Source organism: Amblyomma americanum, chromosome 1 (assembly GCF_052857255.1).
Source record: "Amblyomma americanum isolate KBUSLIRL-KWMA chromosome 1, ASM5285725v1, whole genome shotgun sequence".
Taxonomy (NCBI): domain Eukaryota; kingdom Metazoa; phylum Arthropoda; class Arachnida; order Ixodida; family Ixodidae; genus Amblyomma; species Amblyomma americanum.
In genome coordinates, this window is record NC_135497.1 from 101463649 (window position 1) to 101487572 (window position 23924).

Genomic DNA, 23924 nt, shown 5'->3' on the forward strand with positions numbered 1-23924 from the left:
AGCAAATGGACAGCTTATAGAACACGGCCCGTGTTTTCGCACTTTTTTTTTTCGTGAACCAGACTGGAGGCTGTGTTTGAAACGGCTGCTTCTTGGCCCGCGTATGCCACGACCAGCCACGCCATGCACATATGCTTCACCCGCGTCGGCACGCTGTTAGTGCGTAATGCCCCGAGTTTTCTGCATGGTATAATACGATCGGTCAAAGACGCCAAGCTATCTGGCCAGCGAAGGAGGATTCCACAGTCACGGCAGGGTGGTGGCGAGACTGTTATGAGGATACGAAATGCTCAGTAATTGTTTTACTATCGGTGGACACCTCGACCACGCCGTGAAAGAAACGAGGAAGAGTAGGAAGAGAGAAAGAGGAACCGTAGTGGAGGACTCCAGATTCATTTCGACCATTTCAAGTTCTTAACTTGCACTGACATAGCACAGTGCACGGGAGTTTTTGCGTTTCGCGTCCCCCTAAAAGCTGCCACCGCGGCCGAACACCATAGCCACTAAGCCATCGGGGCCGGTCCTTAGTCGTCGGTCGATACCCACTATGAATTTTCTACGAAAATTGTGAAAAATAGTTCTTTTTTTTGCAAGGGATATTGCCGACTTCTATTACACTTTTAGGACCCCCCCCCCCCCCCCTCTTCCCTTGTTTTTCTCGGAGCCCCAGAAACTAGGAGAAGGCGAGCCGCCTTGAAAAAGCGCTCCTCCTCGGATGACATTCCAGTAAGGATTCTTTAATGAAATTGAAGTGTGAGTTGACGATGTATACGTAGAATTTTGAACTCCTCCTTTTATTTTTGTCCTGATTTACCCACCCGCACTTAACCCCGGTGCAGCAGCTTCTTTCTGTGCGCACACTACTATGAACGAAGGCGATGACGCCAAGGTGAGGCGCCAATATGTCATCTGCACTTGCTCTTCATATCCGCAAAGCGAAGGTCCAAAGAAGGCGCGACTGAATGACACTGTCTCCTCTGCCACTTAGGGGGACGAAATTACCATGCAACTATCTTGGCAAGCAATACCCACGCCGCCAACTTCAAAGTGGCACGCGCGGCACGGTGCATACATGGCGTAACGAATGCACCGGCTGGAGACTGGCTCAAAACACATTATCATCATCATCATCATCATCATTTATTAACCCTTAAGGGTCCCGTCAGGGACATTAAATAAGGGGGGGGGGGTGGTACAGGGGTGTTCAGCCGTCATACATGAATATAAATAGAATGAATATAAATATAGAAGGAATATAAAAATACAGAAAAATATAGAATAGAAAAAAAAAGTAGAACAAGACGAAAAAAGACAGAAGTAACAAATCCAAATAATCACGTCATGACAGAGTGTAGCAGAAATATAAACAAAAACAAATTGCAACTTTGGAAGTAGCACAGGATGGTCAGTTAGCAGGGCTTGGAAGCTGGCATAGGGTGCAGGAAAAAATTATTTGTCGTTGAGATGGTCGATTAGGAGCTGTCTGAATCTGGAAGGATTAGTCTCAATGATAATGTGTTCGGGGAGGTTATTCCAGCTTTCTATAGCACTGGGAAGGAAAGATTTATTGAAATAATTGGTGGAGCCGTGCAAACGCTGTATGCTTAAGGAGTTAAATAAACGACGAGATGATCGTACCGGAGCTCGTAGAAGGTTTTCTCGAAGTGCTGGAAAGTTAAAGTACAGTTTGTGAAAAAAAGCAAAGAATTGAAGTTTTCCTGCGAAAGGCTAATGACTTGATGCCGAGGGATGATTTCAACGCTGTGATGCTGAGCTGAGATTTATACTGTGAGGTGATGAAGCGTGCTGCCCGATTCTGGATGGCTTCGAGTGAATCTATCAAGTAGGCTTGGTGAGGATTCCATATTGTTGAGGCGTATTCTAGTTTAGTTCGAATGTACGTTTCATATGCTAGTTGTCTGGTGGCTGCTGTGGACATGGAAAGTGATCGCCTGATGAATCCGAGTGATCTGGAGGCACTAGCACATAGTTTCGTGATGTGATTAGCCCAGGTTAGGTTGGTTGTTATCTCGATGCCGAGGTACCGGTATGAATTAGTTTGAGACAGCGCTATGGAGTTCAGGGAGTACGAAAAATGAAGAATCGAACGTTTACGTGAGATGTGCATGAACTTACATTTAGAGACGTTGAGCTGCATTAGCCAGTCGGAACACCACTTCTGAATTCGGCTTAGGTCATCCTGTAATAATTCCTGATCACTGCTATTGTTGATGCGGCGATAAATGACGCAGTCATCCGCAAAGAGACGGACAGGTGATAAAATACCAGATGGCAAATCGTTGATGAAGATTAAAAAGAGTAATGGAGCAAGAACCGATCCTTGGGGAACCCCGGAGATTACTCTAGTACCGTATTTACTCGCGTAATGAACCCACTTTTCTTCCAGAAAAGTTGACATCAGTTTGGGGGGAGGGTCCATTACGCGGGAAAAAAAAGTTTCCAACAGATTTTTTTGGAAGGGTCGAGATTTCATATATCTCCATCCGTCCCTCCAGTCATCAACAAACGCACACGGTCAGATGGGTTTGTGTTTGTGCCACTGCTGTCAAAGCATCGGTCACTTTGACGTGATCTGGCAGTTTCGTGGCAGATGGCGGCGCCGGCCATTCATGTGGAGATAACGCGAACGTGCTGAACACCGGCCCTGAATGTCAGGCGTGCGTTTTTTACGTGAGGTTAAAAAAAACACACAGGATGGTGATGAGTGCGTAATGCAAATGACTATGCCATAGCTTACAGCATACAACGTCTTGGCACTCTGCAAAGTTCGCCGAGCGCACCGCGCTCTCCCCTCCCGCCACCCCTCTGGCAGGAGATCTCAAAAAATGGACGAGTGGTGGTGTTATCAATGGCAAGCAGCATCTTGGCGCGCTGTGCCCCCCCTTTCCCCCCCCTTCTGGCACAAGCTCTGAAAAAATAAACAAGTGATGTTATCGGTGGCCGGGAGCATCTTGGCGCGCTGCCAAGGTCTGCACTGTGGACGGCGAAAAAACTGAGGAACCAGGTACAAAAACCTAAAGGCTGAAAAAAAAAGTAAATTCTGACCGACAAAAGGGGGGGGGGGGTTCAATATGCGAGTGGGTTCATTACGCGAGTAAATACGGTAGTTTGAGATGCATGACTGGCGATGACGGTGAATTGCAAGCGGTTGGTTAAGAAACAGTGGATCCAAGATAAGACAAGCGGGTCAAGTGACAGAGCTGAGAGTTTGGAAAAGAGACGCTGGTGAGGGACGCGATCGAATGCCTTGGCGAAATCTAAATAAATTATATCGGTTTGGAAGGCGGAGTCTAGATTTAGGTGAAGATCAGTTGTAAGTTCGAACAGCTGAGTTTCGCACGAAAAACCTGCCCTGAAACCATGCTGACTGGGAAAGAAGAAACGATTGTGGTCAAGGTGAGATGCGATGTGCGAGTATATTATATGTTCGAAAAGTTTACAAGAGATACATGTCAGTGAAATTGGTCGATAATTTGAGGGGTCGGAGCGATCTGCAGCTTTGAAAACTGGGACAACTTTGCTTAATTTCCAGTCGTCTGGAATCTGACTAGTGTTAAGGGACTGGGCAAAAATGAGTTGTAAGATTTGGCTCGTGAAATATTTAGTTGCTTTAAAAATCTTAGCAGGGAGGTTGTCTGGTCCAGGAGAAGTGGATATCTTTAGATTATCTATGAGTTTTAAAATTCCCTCTGCTGTGATGGTAACAGGTGGCATAGGTGCATAGTTTAGACTTGGCACGGAAACAATGCTTGCTGTTGGCTCCTGGGTAAATACGGACGTGAAATAGGACTTCATGACGTCGGAGCGCTCGGAAATTGGGACATCGGAGCCGTCTCGTGCCTTCAGGGAAATATTGTGCGAACTGTTTTTATTGGGCGTGAGCAAGTTCCAAAACTTCTTGGGGTTTACCCGCATTATCTCGATGAGATCGTGACAGTAGAATTTTCGTTTTGAAGATCGTAATAACTGCGTGTATTCGTGCAGACTTGCAAGGTATTTGTCCCACTTCCTAGCGCATCCTGATTTCTTTGCGTTACGGAATAGGCGTTTTTTCTTTCGCGACAACTTCCTCAGCGCATTTGAGTACCATGGTTTATTGGCATCCCCACGAATGCAGATGAGCGCGACGTAAGCTTCTATAAGCGATAACATTTTCTCTTTAAATAGACACCAGTTGTTATTCACAGAACTGCTATGTATGGAAATTTGAAACGTCTGAAGAAATTCTTCAAGGTGGGAGTTAATGCTTGGGAAATCGGCCTTAGAATAATCACGGATGTATTTAACAGACGGTTGGCGTATAGGAATTTCAATGGACAGGTTGAAAGTTATGATACAGTGATCACTTAGACCACTAGTACACGAAAGCGATTGAACTAATTCTGGATTGAATACAAGGACGAGGTCTAGTATTCGGGGCAAGCGCTCCTAGTTCTCTTGGTTGCCAGCAAGTGGCGCATGGCTTTTGAACACTAAGAAATAGCGCCTTTACATCATCCGTGTCGTGAGAAGGAATGACCGAGTGGCTTCGGAACAGAACGTGATAAGCCGCGAGGCTTAGCGGCACTGTCCGGGCATTCTCCCAAATTCCTGCCAATGAGAACGAAAATAACGCTACCTGCGTAAAGCTTGCAGTAAACGAAGATAGTATAAGCAGGGGATAATCGTAGCGTTCAAGAACGATTTCAGCTGTTTTCCGATGTTCCCAGTTTCGTTTCAGTAATGCTTCAAGAAAGACGTGCGCTTCAGTCGCTCGCGCGTGGTGCCCACGAGGCTCTGTGCTGCCTTTGGACAAAAATCGAAAGGCACGCGGGGGATGCTGAGCTCACTAAGGAAGCCGGCCGGAGGGAGCAGTGGTGGCCCCTAATCGCTACAGTCTTGCTTCGCGGTGTTGCTGACAGCTCGGGGACGTAGAGGCCTGGATGTTATTAGTGCGAGCCCGGCAGGCGTTGGGGACGTGCCTGGCAGAGCCACGGACACGATAGGCGACGCGCTCGCGCCCAGTTCTGGAACGCTGGGGAACCGGCGCTCCCTAACGAGTGCGCAAGGCTCTGTAATCCACGGCAGCAATTAATGAATTCCAATGGCGCGTTAGACATTGCTGCGAGCGTCGGTGCCCAAACTCGACAGCCTCTTTCCTTCTTGGCTAGAGCGTAAACAGCGTGGTCGATAGATTGTTATCGTCCTGCGCCACCGGTCCGAGGCCTGTCGGTTACCAGCATCTGCTTCCCCATAAGCGGAGCCCCTGATTACTTCCTCTTTAGGCCGCTCTTTACAGTACCTTTTGTACGTCAGCTCTGGCGACGGCGCTCTTTTTATTCGGCGCCCATCACTAACGACGCGCTCGAAACCGTGTCGCTGCAGCCGGCGGGAAAGAGCGCGCATTACTCGCTGTCGACTCGTTCTCCGCACGTGTGGGCACCGTGGTGGCACTGGGGCAGGGAAGAGGCGAACGAGCTGAACACGCCGGGGCTGCTTTGCAAGCGCCGCGCGCCTGCGGAGAACTGGGCGCTGGCACTTCGAAAATAATACACTCGCTCCCCACAGCAGCGAGCGCTCCTTGACTCTGACGAGCGTGAAAGCGATAGTGGAGTCTCTTATCGCTTTCTGGGTAGAACACTGCTCTATAGCCGGGTATTTAGCTAAACGTTGCCTTCTGGGCTAGGTGACTACTGACTGCTCTGTTCATTCGTTACGCGTTTTGAAGACCTCAAGCAAATGACAGTCTTGGAGAGAAAGTTCAGTCTCGACTATTTGGCACATTTTTATGTGCGTAATCACGGTGGTCACTGTCCAGTTAAAAAAAGAAAAAAAAACGTCCCGCGCTCTATATGTTATAACAACATGCCGCTCTTTACTTGAGGATCGTGGGCGCAGTTCCCACGTATAGAGCATGAAAATGCAATACGCGGGCATGCCACTTCGCTTTGTTGCGCAACGCAGAACATAAGCAGACAGCAAAAAATTGATTTGATATGTCACGCAGCACTTAAATACAAACGAAAAGCCCTGAAACCACCAGCAACCAAATATATTTGCTGCTGGCAACGAAAAAAACTGCTTCGAAACAGTGCGCAGGCTGGTTCGGTATACGTGTCTTGAGCACGAACGCACAAACTATACTAGGGAAAGGTACTCCTTGAACGGGAACATGTTTCGAATAATTAATCACTTTGCTGCGAACCTTCTCTGAAGGGCTCAATACAGGAGGACTATACAGGGCTCGCATCATCGAGGTTACAAGAACTCATTCCGCCGCCATGCGCCAGTGACATTGCGCGTATTTTCGCAATTATAGGCCTTGTTATGTCTGCGAAGGCGCCGACGACCGAAGGTCAGTCGGCGGGCTCCTGTAACGGCAAGCTACCCAGGTGCGCCGGCGCCGACAACGCCATGGAGTGGAGAAAGCATTCTTCGCACGGGGATCGGCTTACCGGTGCCCGCGGGCTGAGAAAGAAAACACACAAGCCGCTGAGGAGGGTCAAGAGGCGCACGCAGAAGCGATCGGACGCGCCGGCAACGCGATCGACTTACCGTTCTGCAGCGCGGGAAACCACCCATGCGTGACTACGCAGGACAGACGTGAAGAGGTGGCTATTGACGAAAATACGAAAGACCGCTCTCGTCGGACCACGGGGCGTCCGAAGCAGACTTACCGCCAACCCAAGATGAGCGGACCAGGGTAAAGCCCCGACCTCCCGGACCAAGTCTCACTCAAGCCAGCGATGAGCGGGCCACCACTTTCACATTCGGAATGACCTATAGTATTTATAAACATTGCTTTACCGAGTTACCGTTCGGAATTCAGGCGCCGGTAGAAAGAAAACAGCAGAAATAGGTAGCTCCGATAAATCGAGAAAATGATAATGATACGCTGATTTTGTGATTCCTTCAAAAAACAAGTATGCACAACGTGCACTCGGATGCAAGTAGCGGAATCCACGATGCTCCATGCCTTGTTCCACAAGCAGTATATGACGTCTGGCAGCAAAAGAACAACAGAGTTAAATTCTGAAGGAGGGTTCGTGCATGATTGGCGTGATCGCTGAACGAGAAGAATAATGATGGCACATTGGCCTGTGATCGATAAGGGAGTCGAAGGTTTGCGAAGAGCGCCTAGCTAATACATCCGCTGTGCGGCGAGGTGTTGCCGGTTGGGGCAGCTGGCAGATCTCGGTGTTCTCAACTAAACGGTTTATTCAGGAAAAAGAGGCAAGATACGCGGGAAGAAAAAAAAAACGAAATCTGTTTAAAACCTGCCGACAGTCGGCGCGCACTCGCCATACTTTTTCTGTTTGAAGCTCGCTAAATAAACTGGGATGTTAGAGGCGGAGGTGTCAAATTTCGTCCCCATCCCCCAATATCTGCCAATCACAGCTTAGCGCATAACCATCCATGTGGGTGGTGCGTGAGGCACACAAGCGCTGCACAGTGTCGACAGGCAGTTAGCTTTATCTGCGAGCCTATTTCGATCACTCGCACGTGTTCACAGCAGAAAAAAGTACTTGCCACCATTGCAATAGGCCCAGCAGCACTCTGAGTGGAAACAATGCCTGAAGCACTCACAAAGCGCGCAGTTTTCAACTACGAAAGCAGCGTGGTTGAAACGAAGCACGACACTATACAATTTGCGAAGCCTGACAACATGCAGGGCGTGTGTTTTCCCGTTCTTTTACAGAATATGCTAATAGCCTCCATGGCTGTCCGCTGTCTTCTCTTCTCCTACTGCCTGTATTTTTTCCTACTAGACTGCCACTCTAGTCACCTTCTTTTATTTCCACCGGTCACCGTTTAAGTGCCGACTGAATAAGGCCGCATCAGCAACTGCGAAACCGCGGGCAAAACCGAGGCGCAGTGGAGCAGGGCTCTACAGCTCGTCGACAACGCTGACGGAGTTTCGCAGGGAGCGCTGTGTATTTAGGAGCTCCAAGAAGAAATGGCGTCACGGCTACGGAAGTGTTACGAGAAACTCTTCAATAGTTGGCGTTCAACTGAATTGGAAAAGTGCTTTCTGCTTTCTTATGGTTCGATACGCTACATTTCATTCCCTCTTTCCATAACATCCCTGGCCTGGAGGGTAAAATAAAGGAATAAATAAAATATTGTCAGAGTACAGAATAAATCTCATCGTCTCTGATTGCCAGAAAAAGAGCTATATATATTACTAGAAATTACAGCGCCCCTGTAGTCATTGTCCTAAACAGAAGCAGTTCCCGCTGCCCAACCACTGACAAGCATTAGCCACTTGTAGCATACAAGCATCCAGAAGTTTAGTTGGGACCTGCAACGTATGAATGGATTATGTAATAATTATTTAATTATTATTGTTATTACGGAGTTAATGAATGAACCTGGCAGCGTTTCTGCTCCAATGGCAACCAGCCGATTCAGCCTAAAGAAGTGGAATACGCAGGTTGGGGGTTTCTACAACTCGTTGTTCGCACAAAATTTAAATATGTGTTCATGATTATGACGTGTTCTCTTACTGCGTTATTTCGCCATCGCCGGATTCTTGGCCGGTCGCTCCTAATGGGTGCAAGCGATTAACCTTGCGAAGCCAGCAGCAGTCTTCGATGAGTGATCATAAATCAGTTCCTGGTTCGGAAAATATATTGTTTCCACTGATTGGTCCTTTTCTAACGATACTGGCGCAATATGGAATACCGATGGACGGCACACGACGGCGAGGTGCTAGCGGTCCACACCGTATAGTTGTGTCTTTTCTTTACGTCGACCCTCGGTCTTTCGCACAGCGCAAGTAATGTTAATCCTGCTCGAATAATCTGAACGCCTCACTAGGCTTCACCTTGCACGCATCTGTGAATCCCTCACCTGGATATACACTTACGCATTTGTGGAAGCTTCCATGAAAGTATATTTGCACAGTACTGCGAGGTAACACGCAGAAGGCGAATTTTTGCCACAAATCCTTAGCGCCTTAATTTGAGCTAATCATTGCGCCGTTGAGTCTTGTCTTGTGGCGTGACCGGCAACAACCAATGCTACCATTCCAATTTGCGCTCGGCTTGTCCACGCTGTGAACGCTCTTAAGTGCTTCTCTCCTATGTACCTGGGACTTTGGGATCTGTAAATCGCAGCAAACTATTTTTAAGTCCCATCATTGGCCTGTGAACTGGCAACGTACAAACGCATGCATACCGCGCTGTTTTCAAAGCGAAAGATTTATTGGTCGCGATTTCGCCGTGGCGGTACTACATCGAGGCACGTGAAGTCACAACACGCGCCTCGCCGCGGAAGGTTACTGTGCTTTGCGCGCTCGCCGCGCCATCTGGCATGAAGTCACACCGCGCCGCTCGCCGCCGTTTGGTAGGACGTGACACCGCGTTCCTCGTCGCTGCGCTCGCCTCCGCTCGCTTCGACAGCTGCGTCGCATGCGTGATAAGATGTCACCGGATTGAAAAAGAGAGCTGGCGTGCGCCGCAACCACAGTTGAGGCGACAGTATGGACGGCGACAATTCTGATAAGCTGGAGGAGGCCTGGAATCGACAGCAGAACGATATGAAGAGGAAACGAATCGCCCAGGAAACAGACGAACAGCGCGCCGAACGACAGGCTAAACGCCGCCGTGAATATGCTGCCGCGAGACAGGCACGTTTAACGTCCGGTGTCTCGACCGCTAGCAACAGCGACAGCAGCCGGAGGAGAGACCTGAGTCCTGCTTCACTGAAGAGGGCCCGTGATGAACGATGGAATGCGACCAAGAAACCTCAGCAGCGGGCTCAAGAAACCGAAGAACAATGTGCCGTTAGCCTAGAGAATAGGCGTAAGAGTGACGCGATCCCTTCAATCCCTGGATAGCCTCGGTACTGAAATCAAACGTGGACCCACAGGTCATACTGGACGTTTATGCCTGTGCTTCATACGTTGTGGAATATGTGAACAAGGCCAACCGGGGAGATTCGCACTTGCTTTCGCTACATATATCCTGGCATAGCCGAGCTAAGCCACTGCCATTTTTGAACGTGCTGCATATCGCTGGTTATTACGGAAACCTCAAACTTTTTGACGTCCGAGGATTCAATAGTATTACTGGAGCGTTCCATGATCGATAGTTAAGTAGCGCTAATTGTGAGTGACGTATTGAACACCTTATGCACGTCTGGTAAAATTACTGCAAGGATACTCTGCCTGTATGGACCACTCACTGGTGTCCTCCATAATCTGCCAATCATCGGAAAGTGCGAGTATGTTAATTAGCAGGACACGAATTAGGCAAGAAAAATTAGAAGGAAGATACAAAAACGAGCCGTTCAGCATAGCTAGGTTGATGTAATACAGGCAAGGTATTGTGTTAAATTTAGTGAACCGAGAAGCGGGAATATAATAGGCTTTAACAAGATAACCGATGTGATCCCGATGAGAAAATTTTGTAAGATGGAGCAGTGCCTGAGAATGGCGGTGCCAGATGGTAGCATAACTACACTGCTCCAACTGAGGCTAATGCAGCATCACAGTGGGGAATGGAAGTGGGAGCACTTTCATGCGGAGGTAGGACATGCGCAATTCCGCTGCGCCGATCCAAGTCGTGAGGAGTCCGTGCTGCTCCCTCGTAAAATGCAGAGTGCAGGAAGTCACGTACCTGACATCACACCTCATATTCTTGCCTTTTTCTCTTTTATTTCTGTTCCGTCGTTCTGCGCATGCGCGCCTTTCTTTGCCTTCTCCCAGGATCCACTAGTTGAAAACAAACCGCCATGTCATACCAGACATGGGCAGCGCGGATTGACGACAGGTGCCAATAGCAGCTGAAAGCCCACATCTGCCACTTCGCACGCGCAGTTGGCGCCTGGTGGAAGCGGACTGGATCGCGCATCCGGCGTTCGCGGGCATTATTTTGCTTTCGTCGCACATTACCGAAAGGCCGGCACGTTTGTTAAGAAAGCCAGAATATAGCTTTAATTTCATTCTGAATGCGGACTTCAGTTCAGCATCCCTTCTGGCAAATATCGAGAAAATGGTGGAGTTGTCGAAATGCACGCGGATTATTGCCACTGCAGCAATGAATAATCTTGAAACAAAGATTGCCAGTCATGTTAGGTAGCACGCATGAAGAGAATAGTCGGAAAGCGAGCGTCGTGAAGTGGCATACAGCTCTAGCAGCGCAGTGACCGTTCCAGTGGCCCAAGCACTCCTTCCCCCGGCGTGCTACTGCTTTAGTGCTTCCCTGCTCGGCACGTCTGCTCCTGTTCGCCCGCTGGAATGTGCCACAAGAGGAAGCACGGGCTCTTTTAACGCCCTAATTCTCAAGAAGGATAAGAGGCAGCAAAACAGCCAAGAACGCTCTGCTGATTCTGGTTCACGGCAAAAGGGTCATTGAGGAGAGAGTGCTGTACCAGATATCGTATTAACAGACGCCCCACACTAAAGAGCGCAGAAAGGATATTACACATCTGCCCATTTAAAGCACCACGCAGTGCTTGTACTTAAATAATATGTGGGGCGTGAAGACGAGAGCAATGTGCGCTTCTACATTGGAGCGCTGGCAGGGAAGCTGAATTAGGGATCGGTGGAAGCACAGTTTTTGTGGCCTGAGTCATATCTGCTCAGTGAAAACTGAAACAGTCTTAAGGGTGGTGGAACTAGTGGTTCAAGGTTGTAACATGTTAATTTCGACAAACTTGGGCAACTCTATATACTCGACCAAAGTATTTTCTGCTCCAAAAAGAACAAGTCGAAGCTTGAAGGCAGGTGCACCAGACAGTTAAAGAAGTCCTTAGTTTACACAATTTCACCAGCGCTGCGACTGTTCTTGTTCCTAGTCGCAGCGCTGGTGAAATTGTGAATATGTACCAACTAGCTCAAACCACCATTTTGCTTAGTTTACAATTGAACGCAATGCATATCAAGCAACACTAGAAAAAAGAAGCTGGAGAATCAGCTCCGCGATCGGCTCTTTCTGGAGAGAGTAATTTTAAGCACTACGAAAAGAAGCCAAGGAAAGGCACGAAGCGCTCTCGTGACGTCTATCACATTCGCCCGTATGGTCACACGTGAGGACCTCATGATTTCCGAAACAGAAATAGTTCCTATTCCGTTAAGCATAACCTTCACGTTGGATCAGTTGCGTGAGCTGATGATTTCACATCCAAGCTCGCAGCCGCATTTAACTTGGCAGCAATAAGCCGCGTCGTTTTCTTAGCCTCTATTGAGCTGTCCCTCGTACGAGAATGAACATGGTCGACAGAGACGTGTTGCAGCGCAGGGGGCTTGCAAATACCGGGACACTTGTGTGACAGCCCTTCTGAGACCTTCGAGAGGGCATCTTTCACGATTCGCGAGATCTTCCACATCCAGGTAGGCCAATGTGGAAACCAGATCGGGGCTAAGGTAATCACCTCTTCAGGCTTCTGTGAGCTCGCCGCTCAAGCGCACGCTGGCTTCTTTTTGTCTCAGAGTGTGTCCCTGTGAGTTTTATTCGCAAATTCACGTCGTGTCGTTAGCACCGTGTTCAGGAATCTCGTTTCAGGCTGTGGGCGTAAGCACCGAGTTGTGAACAAGTTGCGGCTGCTTGAAGCCGCAATGACTTTATGCCTAGTCGCGGCTTCTGTGTCACATTGTTCGGCTCCGGCTCGCAACTAATTGTGTGGTTTAAGAGCGATGCTTTCACGTTTACGGTTTAACGACCGCTTGCACTACATGAGCGCGACCTCAGCCGTCGTCTGAGATTTGTTTCAACTTTGCTGAGTTGTTTGGTATCCCTGGCGGGTGGCAGATTGCGAAGGCTGCAGCCAATTGGTGTCCATTATCTGCCAAGAAGGTGGAGAGGGAAATAGTTGGCAAAAGTTTTGCTCGTGGTCCGACTATCACTTGCAACGCGATTGAAAGGATTGAAGTAACTGTGAAACTTTTCCGAAATCCCGCGGCCGGCGAGCTGCGGGTCCTGGGACGGCGAACCCGACTGCTCCAAAAAAAGGAACCGGTAGCTGTAGATTTGTTGCCTGAGGCGTTTTCCATGATTTCGTGTTTCGCGCGATTTTCAGGCGTTGAACGTCATTTGATGGTGGTCGGCGTTTGATACGACGACATGGTGATTTGTGACTTCTTTGCCTGCTTGTAGTTCTGGGAGGACCTAAGTGCTGAACACTCTATAGATTCCAATGGGCTGTACTTCGGAACTTCCGGCCAGAAGCTTGAAAAGATTAACGTATTCTACAGTAATGCCGGTGGTGCGTGCCTTTCTCTAGTTCAGTTACTTCAACTGTACAGTTTTCGCGTCGCGTTGAGTGCGCCCTGCTGCTGTTTCGCGCAAATAAAATGACGCCTAATTTCACACTGGAGCAGTCGGCGGTATGCCCGTGTTGTTGGGGCTTTGCGTTCTATTCGTGCATGATTTTGTGGCATTCGCAGTGTAGCGTCTCGCAGCCTTTTGCATTTGAGACATTTGGCATTATTGCAGCTTTTCTAGTTGGATTCTCTGGAGTCCCACAAATCTCACTTTGAGTGTCCTTGATGTCTGCATCTTGTACTGCATAGATGTGGTGCCAAAATTGCGCTATTTGTCGAATCTACAGGCAAATTATTGTCTCGTTACCCTGTGAGCCATACGGGTTTCAATTTTTTAATTTTTCGAATTTTTCGAATTGTGTGCGAGTTTAAACATCAGCCAGCCGTATCAGTGTAGAACAGAGACTTTTAGAACAGAAAGTTGCAATTTTTATTTCTTAAATCCCGAATTTACTAATTAATAATTTAGGTATAACATTGGTTCTTATCGGAATGACGGGATCGCAGCGAGACATTTCAGGGTACCACTATCACATTAATTTAGCTTTTAATTTTTTAAATAGCTTTTACGATTGACCCTGTCTACCTGGTTATTTTTTACTCCACACCCAGTGTAATAAATACTTTTAAAACTCTTATTAAAGGCTGTTACCTCTGCTCTGACTTGCATTGAGTAGTTTAGCTGCACGTTTTTTTGTCCTCGTTGTTTTTGCTTGCCTATTTTCTCATTTCTGTCGCGTTTTCGTCTGTACCGCTCACAGGAACCATTCCAGCGAGCTGATGCAGACATTCGTAATTGACAGCTATCATCTTTTCTGCCGCGTACTGATTGAGATTTCATTTTTGTTTCAGGCGGAAGGTACGTGCCTGGTTGATTTCGAGCCAGGTACCATGGACGCCGTCCGCTCGAGTCGACTGGGGGCGCTGTTTCCTCCAGACAACTTCGTGTTTGGTAAGTGGCTGCTCTTCACTGTCTGTGCTCCTGCCGACTTAGATTTTAAGAGGGGCTTAACAACAGGACTGAATCACATGCCTAAACGAGCGCGCAGCATCAATTACACCTTAATGCAAAGAAAAAACTACATTTGTAAGTACACCCCCAAGCATTACTTCTTTCCTCTCCAACTAGTCCTAAATATACAGTGTTTAACCTGAGCGCTATTAGAGAGAAATTTTCCGAATAGTGTGTGATCTTAATCCTAAGCCAGCCGTACCAGTATAGTACAGAGACTTACGTTGCAAACCAAAAATTGTAGGCATATAATTGGTTCAAGTATGATCACCTGACTTAGCGCATTTTTAGTCGAGAAAATGGGAGGGGCGATGGCATTTCCTGAGCAATAAATATTCTCTAGAAGATCATGAAAAAAACTTTTTTGAAGAATAAGAAGAAGAAAGTCCAAAGACATCCACTGCCCAAAGAAGATCGCTGCCGGCATGCGCCGTGCATAAATCTCCCTACTGAAACGTTCCATATTACGAGTCCTATAATTCCATATGCTTTCCAAACGGTACATATGAAGTCGATAAGAAGGATGCGGTTGAGATATAGACTCATCGACAACGTATAAGCGAACATGCGGACTCCGTGTGGCGCCATGCACACAACATTAAAATCACGTGAAATTGATATAGAAAGTTTATGAACGCCTTACTGCGGACATATGGAAAGCATATGTATCCCCATTTTTTTTTCATACCGTAGGGACTCTATAATATCGTAATTTCATATCAGCAGTTCATATGGAATGCTTCAGTAGGGCACCCCTGACTATAAATAGCCTTTTCTGTTTTTTTTTTTCATTCAAGGTGCACACGTATTTCAGAAGTCTGCGTTATAAACACGGAATGCATTGCACAGTGGCTTCATTTTGCGACCGTAGGTGTTACGAGGGTTGCACCACTGCACTGCCCATTAAATAATCGTTCTTATGCAATGAACTTGTTTTCTGAACAAATGTAATGTATTTTTTGTGAAAAACCCATTTCGAGGAGTCGTGTCGCGTGACGTCCGGTAGCAACAAGACATGGCACCTTTTCAACCTTGACAAAGTGGGTGTCAACCCAACCAGCTTTTCAAGCATAACGAGACCCGCCCATAATCCAATCTTTTCGCTGAGTCTTCTCACACTGTCACGTGACAATGAGCTCCTTTCACCCTGACCTGGCACATTTTACTCCGCTAGCAGAGTGGAGGCCGACCCACACAGAGCGAACTTTCCCGACGAAAGTGCCGTCGTCATGCTGCGCACTTGCGGCGAAAAACCGGTGGCCGCTGCTGCCATGATTTCAGTGTTGCTAGTAACGGCGTGATTCTAGCCTCAGTAAAGATTCTAGCAGGACGTGCTGCGCACACTTTGCAGTGGTGACTGCGATCGGGTCTAGCCTCGGCGTGTAGCTGTGCGGGGTGCGATAGCTTTTTGTCTGCTAGAAAAGTATTGGTCCCATCTGAACGGCTTCGATCAATTGATCATATTACATGATGCGCACAGCTTGCGTTGCCACATTCACCATAGCTGACTAGCCGAGTGAAATGTGGTGGGCTGAGGTCAGACGCGGTCCCGCCCTCATTGGTCCGATCAGGCAGTCCGCATTGTCCGCTTCCGGCGAGCGACTAACCGTCCGGCGGACATATCCGGCTCGACATGTTCGACGCCGAACTGCCGCCGGCCTCCGGGTGAATGCCGCCTGGCGACTGTTCGCCAGTTTTTCGCGGGAAAGTCGCTCCATGTGAATCGGCCTTTAATAATACGTTACAAAAGGCCGCAGCTGTTGCCAATTTGAAGCGTTAGAGAAACTGGAGAGGAGGAACGTGGGGAGGGGGAAAATGGAGAGGGAAGGCACTGCTAGCGAAAACTTCACCGCAGCAATCGCAATGTTTGCCTGTGAATTTTTTAACCCTGTCAGGATCGGTGTCAAAGAAAACGTTCTTCGTTCAACAAGGCTAAAGCAGTGCCTGGCCCGGACCACAAGAGTGAAAAGCTAGCAGAATAAGAATGGGGTGGTGCGCATTTCGCAGGCACTCTGGGGCCATGGATAGGAGTGTACAACTATACCTAAAGAAGAAAGTGTACAAAGTTGCATCTGCACAGTAGTCACTTGTGTTACGGAGTCCTGAAGCGTAACGAAAAGGCTCAAAATTATGTTAAGGACACCGTAGCGAGCTATGCAAGAGAAAATGAAGAAGACAGCAGAGCAATTCAGGAAACAATTGCGAGCAAGCGTAGTAGTTGAATTAACACTTGTTTTTGGGCTAATTGATGCATACTTGAATTCGAGAAAATCTAGCGCCAAACCATGCAAACCACAACAGAAGAACGAAGACCAGACACAAGCGCTAAAGACACAAGACGAGACATAGCGCTTGATTGTAGTCTTCGTTTTTCTCTCGTGGTTTGCTGATGTATCGGGAAGATGATTACGTCTGCCGGTTGTCGTCACAAAAGCCCAGTTATGGCTTGGGCGCTCCCGATCTTGTATTCTGTGCTCCATAACGATGCTCAGTAAAGGACAGTCAATAGCATTCTATTTTTTGCCCTTTTAATTCCAAAATTATCAAGAAATGATCGAAAAAAATCTTGGCCTCCTCATTAGAGTTACCGTAGTCAATATCCCCTAGAGGGAGAAGTGGCGTCATCATCTATGCGAGCCTTTTAGAGATCGCTTCTTCCACCACGGGAATGCCAGGAAGTTGAGGTGTCGTATTTGGCTTGATTGACATAGTTGGTCCGTAAACGTGGATTCCGCGTTTGAGTGAGTAGCCACGGCACAATGCTCCCTTATGCGCACATATTGAGTTTATTTATTCATTTATGTGTAATTTATTTATTTATTAATTTATTTATTTATTTATTTATTTATTTATTTATATATCCTAAGGGTACCTTCGGATATTACGTAGCCAGGAGTCAATAAAGCAAAAATGATTACAACAAACACGTGGTTTAAAGATACCCTCCACTTATTTTAATTGTGCGCATTTCATGTCTTTAATAAATTTAACGCAAGTGTTTGGTTGGAATGTGAACTTTAAGAGCATTTGTTCGTGGTTTATCTCGAGAAGAGTCTTATTTGTACGGCTGAATTCACGTGTCATGCCAAACAATATCGAAACCTCATCTTCCATGTATTACTGCGCCTGTTCATCGAGGAATAGATACTGCAGCTCCACCTTTCCTTCTAGGAAATATTAAAAAACTATGATACTCATAACTTTGCTATCACCGTTCAATAAAGAAATCAGTTTGCCGCAATTATCAAAAATGGGTATTTAGTTCATCTTGTGCAGCAATAGCTACCCTGATTCGTTTTCTCTTATAACCCATAGGAGGCAATTCACTGACGTAGAAATTGAAACGACTGCGCAGAAAAACGTCGTTACTGTTATCGAGGAATAATCTATTCGTCTTGCTTAGTTTCACATTCACGTTCAGTGGTCCTTAAAGCGCGTCAGGAACCTGACAGGCTGGTTGGCAGCCTTACGATCTTCGCACCTCTTGCACACTCACATGGGCTCACGCTACTACACATCTTGCTGTAGTGTGGGTAACGTCTTTTGCGGCCTAGGGGTGTGCGAATAGTACTTTCTAAGAATCGAGACCAATACGAATAGCACAGGTTCGCTATGAAATCGAATTAGAATAGTACCGCTAAATCCAAATAAATACGAATCGATTAGTGATTAAAAGCGACTCAATTATGAATAAAATATTTTACGATTATTCGCTGCCTGTGTGAGTATTCTCACAAAAGAAATGACGTGCCACACAGAGAAGCGCTAACGGCGGCACTGCGGTACGGAGGTAGGCCATATGGAGCTGTGGAGAGAGCTGTCAAATGAGGCAACACTTATCTACCCAGGAGGTACGTGAAATAAGATGATCAGCTGTACGAGCATCCTGTCAAACTTACAGGACAATTGTCATTTGATGCTTATGACGACACCGTAAATCTAGCGGCATATTTCAGTAGCTGAGGAGCGAGAACTGCGTAGGAGTCCCGGTTTTTGTGAGGGCACATAACCGCAGGGTCTGCTAAACCTACCCGAGCCCTTCTCGTGTAGCCCAGTTTAGAGCTCATATACGAGCATTATGAACGCTGCCACAAGATTGGTTTGGTTTGGTTTATTGGGGTTTTTGTTCCAAAGCGACTCAGGCTATGAGAGACGCCGTAGTGGAGGGCTCCAGAGATTTCGACCACCTGGGGTTTTTTAACGTGCACTGACATCACACAGCACACGGGCCTCTAGAATTTCGCCTCCATCGAAATTCGACCGCCGCGGCCGGGATCGAACCTGCGTCTTTCGAGCCGGCAGCCGAGCGCCGTAACCACTCAGCCACCGCGGCGGCTTGCTGCCACAAGAATGGAAATGAATAGTGGCGGCGTGGAACCTTTCAAACCTTGCCCACCGATAGCAGCAGTGTTCTGTTCTCCATCTGAATGGACCGTTTTCTTAAATAGCCATGGAAGAAAACTACGGCATGCCTTAGTCGGCCTTCTTATTCGAAAAAATTCGGTTATATTCGATTCGTCTGGAATAATTTTGAACGAATACAATTTGATTGCCTCAGCCAATAAATCGAATAGGAGGATATTTGATACACTGCTCAAAAATTTCTAATATTCGCACGCCCGTATACTGCAGCCGAAGCGTTTAACATAAAATTTCGTATGAGGCGTTTTCTGGGGTGTAAATGCGTTGGCAGCACAGCATGTCCTATCGGGGAACTCCATCTGCTGCCTGCTGTTAATCACTGTAGTCGCTGCTCCATTCATACAGAATGACCTCCTCTCGGGAATTGTTGGAGCAGTGTGTTCAATACGTGACATTTCCTTTGTGCGATTTCTGGTAACAATTTTTTTCTCAGGTCTTTATTTGTTAAAAACATACGCCTTTAACTGTCTGCCTATTCAGGACAGCGTGGAGCGGGCAACAACTGGGCCAAGGGACATTACACCGAAGACTGGTGGACTCCGTGCTGGACGCGGTCCGCAAAGAAGCGGAGGCATGCGACTGCCTCCAGGGCTTCCAGATGACACACTCCCTCGGCGGTGGCACCGGTTCCAGCATGGGGATACTGCTCCTGGTTAAGATCCTGGAAGAGTACCCCGATCGCCTCATGAACACTTTCAGCGTGGTCCCCAGTCCTATGGTTAGTGACAACACCCTTTGGATGCGAATTCGTTGTACCCGTGGTGAATCAGATATGCCACATTTATAAGGGGCTGCGTTCCACCTCCAGGTGTCGGGCACCGTCGTAGAGCCCTGCAATGCCACCCTGGCTGTGCACAAGTTGCTAGAGTACTCAGACGGTACATTTTGTATTGACAACGAGGCTCTGTATGACATCTGCTTCCGTGCCCTCAAAATCACGACTCCCACCTACGGAGATCTCAACCATTTGGTTTCTGCAACAATGTCGGGTGTAACCACATGTCTAAGGTGGGTGCTTAACTTTATCTATATATGCACGCTAAACCTGCATGCATCGGATCCCCAAAACGCTATAGCAAGGTAAGAGCGCGGCCCGGTTGGTTGCTTACTGTGCACGGAACCGCGCTAGTCTCGTTACTACAGGACGAAAACAAGCGCGAAAGAACGCTGTTAGAGACTGAGGGGCCCTTGAGTGAGCTGACTCAGCGCCGCAGGTCCCTTTTACGAATAACGTTGTCGGACTTGGTTATGAAGGAAACTATACAGGGGGTTTATTTACATTATTACAAGGTTTAGGAACCCATTGGAGGGTGATGGAGGAAGGTCCGAGGATCTGAGAAGACCTGAGGATGATCGAGGATTCATTGGTCACGGCACTTGTCTTCCGGTTTTAAAGGGTCCGGTCCCTAGGATTCCCCAGGTTCGAGGAGGTCTTCGCCAGGTTGGGCGTGGCCTATAATTTCCGCTGTCGTACACACGCACACACCACTTCACATAGGGACACGCCCCCGTCACATGTCTCGCCGGAGAGAGAGAGGGTGCCGCTGGACCCTCGCCCTCCCCCCCCCCCCCCCTCCGAGAGAGCGTTGTCTTCGCGTCCGAACGAGACTTCTCAAGCTTTCAAGCCGGACACGTCTTCCGGGAAGTCCGAATGGGTGAAGCGCCGGTTGAATGGGTGAGCCACTCCTGGGCGGGTTGGCGGTCGCTAACTGCCCCCGTATCCACGGGTTGATCTGCCGGGAACAATGTTGTTTACACACGGCGGCAGAGTCCTCCGTATCGATTCCAATAACTCAAGCAGGTACAGGCCGTGGGAACGAAGATCCCTATCGCCGTGCAGGGACCCCGGCTGCAGGTATCCCGGGCCGAATACGCAGCTAAACCAGACGGGCTGCAGCCAGAATCCTTACAACGCCCTTCTTCTGCCTGAGCTCTCATTCACGAGTGTTTCCGTCTTGTTGGATTCAGTCTGTCGCTGTTCCTCGCACAAAACTCCGGTTGCAGCTTGCGTAGTAACGCAAATCATTGCGGTCCTATGACGGGAACAAGCAAGCAACCTGAGCACGCTTGCTGAGCGTTGGGTAGCTGAGACATGGTCAGAGTGTTTTACCAGATTTCTGCTTCGGATATGAGGAAAGCAGTCAGTGATCCACTTGTTCCAAGCAGGCAGCAAGTCACGCAGACATGCTGAAAAGCCAAGAATTTATTTTAGTACAAGCTTGTGCCCTGGAAAAAATAAGATCGGTGGTGTCGATGGTGGCTAGCGCTTGGAAGCTGTCTGGATTGGAATGGCTAATGGCGAATTCCAGTCTGCGATACAGAGCACATCTCCAAATCCGCGAAGGAGCAAGATATCGAGAGAATCAAGGAAACATGCCGTCAATGTCTAATGGAACTAAAGACCTGAATCCACATCGTCCATTGAAACACGCATTCCGGTCTCGGGGAGCAAGAAAACGAGCACTGGATGGCCCATTGAATTACGCCACAAGTATGTCAACCGCGCTCTGTTGACACGTGATTTGAACTTTTTCCGCAAAGTAGGCGCACACTGTAGTGAAAGTCAGGAATGACGCAGAATCTAACACAGGTGAATGAGGTGCTTCGCTTACCTGGTAGCGTCAAATACCCTGACGCCAGATGGGTTGTCGTGCGTGGCGAAAAAGGTAAGAATGCAAACGAAGCGTGATATATCCAGCGTAGTTAAGAGCGGAGTGTTTTCCGACAGCACTTGACACATATAATAACGATATTCGCACCTTTGCATTGGGAACCGAGGGGGATGTGACTAGGCCACCGCAGAGCACAGTCTGTAGAAGAAGAAAGCCTTAGATGCGAAGCACATACATTGCCCGTGTCTTCATTGTCGACCTTCCGCCGTAAAAACGCTCCATGAATCCCGGCAGTTACCGCGTTCAGCGTTTGCTTTATCAAGCTGTTGAGAGCTGGGTACATTCGCTAATACGAGCTCCAGTCCTTAAATATTTTTTTTTTACACGAAGCAGACCTTTGCATCCTGTAATGCGAGTGGGCAGCGTGCTACGTATCTCTTCAGATATAATATTCTCCGAACTGAATTTCAGGGCACGGTTACACTTTTCCAATACATTCATTTGTGGAGTTGAAAAGAAACTGCGATGAAAGTTTCTGCGCTTAGGAATGAGCAGCGCGAGTTCTGAAAAGGATTTAAGACTGTATCTCAGCGTCCGGCACTTCTCTGAATATCGATTTGGGGCGCAGTTTTCGCATTGCAAATTGCACTTGTAAAGTGCACAAAGCATTTGAACCCAATGTCCTTTATGCTTCCAAGCCTGTATGTCCACGAACATTTCCCTCGTTGCGGCTTGTTTTTATTATTCGTTGTTGTGTTCCTAGTATTTTGCCTGAAGGAAGCTCCGAAGACCACAGCACTCTTTATTCCTCTCGACTTGTGTGACATCAAAAGAGGACTTATTTCTTCAGCATGAACAAGAAAGCATGCAACCTGGCCGGAATTTAGGTTTTCCGATGACACTAACTGCTTCGTATAAGGAGTGCCATGTGAGGTCGTTTTAAGACGCGTCTGAACCAAGTGATATGTTCAGAATCGCCGCTACTTTTTGTGAACTGGCTTTTATTAAAGGATAGAAGCTTGGAATGATCAACTTCTCCAGAATATAGCACTGAGGGCCTGCATTCAATGTCCCAAACACGCAGGAAGTATTAGAACAAAAATAACTCTGATATTAAAGGTGCTGGAATGAGTGAGGACGGTGCAGGAAGGGTTGGCGCGTATTCAAGAGGAGATAATGAAGTGTCCAAGGAAGCAAAGAAGTGAGGGTGAGGGCCAAGGAGGATCAGCAAATGGGGATGAGGGCGACAATCGGGCAGGGTTTTGAAGGTGAGGGTGGAAAAATCAAGACAGAGAGGATATGCCAATATCTTGTTCCAACCATACTAACCAAACCGACATCGTTGGAAAGATTGTGTCGACGCTTTTCAAGCCTATTCGCTTTCCTCTCAGGTTTCCTGGGCAGCTGAACGCTGACCTTCGCCAACTGGCCGTAAACATGGTACCATTTCCACGCCTGCACTTCTTCATGTCTGGCTTTGCTCCACTCACGTCCCGACAAAGCGAACAGTACTGGCCACTGTCTGTGCAGGAGTTGACACAGCAGATGTTCGACGCCAGAAACATGATGGTTGCTTGTGACCCCCGCCATGGTCATTACATGATAGTGGCGGCGATCTTCAGAGGATGAATGACCATGAAAGAAGTCGAAGAACAAATGCTGAAAATCCAGAATAAGAACTCTTCCTTCTTCGTCGAGTGGCTCGCGAACAACGTTAAGACCGCAGTCTATGACATCCCACCTCGTGGTCTCAAGCTGTCTGATACTTTCATTGGCAACAGCACGGCCATCCAGGAGCTCTTCAAGCGAATCTCCAAGCAGTTGACGTGTAAGCGGCGCTCGTTCTTGCACTTTTCTTTTTGGCCACATGCCTGCATTATGCCGCCAATTCATACCTATTTATTGTAACAGCGTACAAGTTGTAGTACCTGTGAACCACGTCTGGTGACCAAGCGTACTTATGTTTTTCGCAGCCATGTTCCGCCGCAAGGCCTTCTTGCATTGGTACACCGGGGAGGGCATGGAGGAACTGGAGTTCACTGAGGCAGAGTACTACATGAACGATCTGATTTCAGAATACCAGCAGCACCAGGAAGCTACAGTCGAGGAGGAAGAGGGAGAGTTCCAAGGCGTATAGAATGTAGAGGCTTAACTATTTTTTTTACTTTTTTTACTAGTGGAGACAGTAGGCAGACCCGTTTTTTTCGCAAGTAGGTTTTTCAGTAAAGCCTTGTACTCTTTGTGTCATTTTGCCTTTCAAACATCCGACTCTGTTCGCCTCGTACCTTCACTGGACGTGCCAGAGGAACATTCCCTCTGGCCTCGGTACCTGCTGACAAGCATTTTATTAACATGACAATGCGCTTCGGAATACGTCACCTAAACAGGTAGCAGCTGAACTCCTTAAGGGGTCATTACAAAAAGGTACCGAAATGGCTGATTTTTTATCAGTTGAAATTCTTTAATATCATGTTTAAAATTTCACATCTGATAGCAGAAAGAATTGTTGTATTAGCCATATCTTCTGTCCGCTCTTTCAATCCAGAAATAAAGGGTTGGTTTTGAATAGCAGCACACTGAATGCGCTATTCGTCCTCTGATTTCATCAAAA

At 47.7% G+C, this 23924-nt stretch overlaps 1 pseudogene across 1 annotated transcript; it reads left to right on the forward strand.

Moving 5' to 3' along the window:
- The first annotated feature begins 12023 nt into the window (after positions 1-12023).
- LOC144112849 (tubulin beta-4B chain-like) lies at positions 12024-23500 on the forward strand (annotated as a pseudogene). The gene is made up of 9 exons (XR_013310500.1): positions 12024-12033; positions 12228-12370; positions 13101-13209; positions 13555-13569; positions 14127-14171; positions 19182-19419; positions 19510-19709; positions 22705-23141; positions 23287-23500. The product of XR_013310500.1 is annotated as a tubulin beta-4B chain-like (transcript).
- Positions 23501-23924: the final 424 nt, after the last annotated feature.